Source organism: Zalophus californianus, chromosome 1, assembly GCF_009762305.2.
Source record: "Zalophus californianus isolate mZalCal1 chromosome 1, mZalCal1.pri.v2, whole genome shotgun sequence".
NCBI lineage: Eukaryota > Metazoa > Chordata > Mammalia > Carnivora > Otariidae > Zalophus > Zalophus californianus.
In genome coordinates this window covers 129,693,693-129,695,349 of record NC_045595.1, presented here as the reverse complement: position 1 = coordinate 129,695,349, position 1,657 = coordinate 129,693,693, and positions in this window count along the sequence as shown.

Here is a 1,657-nt window from a genome sequence, read left to right as displayed (position 1 = left end):
GTTGTTTATCTCTCTTTTTCTCAGCTTCTTTATTTTCCATCATTTGGTCTTCTATATCACTAATTTTCTCTTCTGCCTCATTTATTCTAGCAGTTAGAGCCTCCATTTGTTATTGCACCTCAGTAATAGCCTTTTTGATTTCAACTTGGTTTGATTTTAGTTCTTTTATTTCTCTAGAAAGGGATTCTCTAGTATCGTCCATGTTTTTTTTCAAGCCCAGCTAGTATCTTTAAAATTGTCATTCTGAACTCTCGTTATGACATTTTACTAATGTCCGTATTGATTAGGTCCATGTCAGTCAGTACTGTCTCTTGTTCTTTTTGTTGAGGTGTTTTTTTCCATCTTGTCATTTTGTCCAGAGGAGAATAGCTGAATGAGAGAACCAAATGCTAACAGGGTAACAATGACCCCAGAAAAAATATACACTAAACAAATCAGAAGAGACCTGAAACCGGGGAAAAAGAAAGGGAAAGAAAGAAAAAAGATTAAAAAAAAAGAGAATATGATCAAATATGATCAGGCTGGTGCATAGATCAGTGCCACACACTAGATTTTGGGTGTATTTTGGTCTGATAGAAGAAAGTGCCTCCCAAAATTTTAAAGAAAGAAAAACTTATATATGTACAAAAATAAGGGTCAATATGATGAAGGGATGGAATATGAGTATAAAGATGAAAAGTATAAAAGATTTTATAAAAGGAATTGATAAAATAAGAAGTTGGTTGAAAAAAAGAAAGAAGAGGATTTAAAAAAAGGGGAGAGAATGTGATCAGGCAAGAGACTAGAACAAAGGCATACACTAGAGAATTAGGGTATATATTGGTCTGTTAGAAGAAACTGTATCACAAAATTTTAAAGTGAGAACAATATATATATATATATATATACCAAAAATAAGGGTAACTACTATTATGAAGGGATAGAATATGACTCTAAAAATGAAAAATAAAAAATACTTTTTAAAAAAGGGATTGATAAAATGTTGGTTGAAAAAGGCAAAAAGAAAAATTCAAAAACAACAAAAAAAAGACAGTTAAAAAAATTAATTTTGAAAGACTAAAGAATCATGGTAAAAAAGCCATGAATTCTATGTGCTGTATTCCCCTAGTGCTGGAGTTCTGCCATTCTCATTGATCGGTAAACTTGGTCTTGGCTGGCTGTTCTTGCTGATCTTCTGGGGGAGGGGCCTGTTGCCGTGGTTCCCACATGTCATTGCCGGAGGCAGAATTGTCCCGCCCTTGCAAGTCCAGGCTAAGTAATCTGCTCGGGTTTGCTCTCCGGAGCTTTTGTTTACTGCAAGCTTTCTGCGTGGCTTTGGAGGACGAGAGTGAAAATGGTGGTCTCCCAATCTCTGCCCCGGAGGAGCCGAGAACTCGGGGCCCCACTGGTCAGTGAGCCCCCAGAGAAAAGCAGTCAATCATTCCCATCTCCCCAGTCTCCGGCCTCGCTCAGTGCTCACCCGGCCTGTGACCGAGCATTTCTATCTCTGGCACACGACCCCGTGTGGAGTCTCCAAACCCAGCAGATCCCTGCGGTGCACTCCTACGCCGCTCCTCCTGGGGGAGGAAGGGGAGTCTCCCCGGATCTGCTGCTTGTTGGGTCCCTGCTGGAGGAGCAGTGGCCCAACTGTGCCGCGGATCATGGTTTATGGCAACCC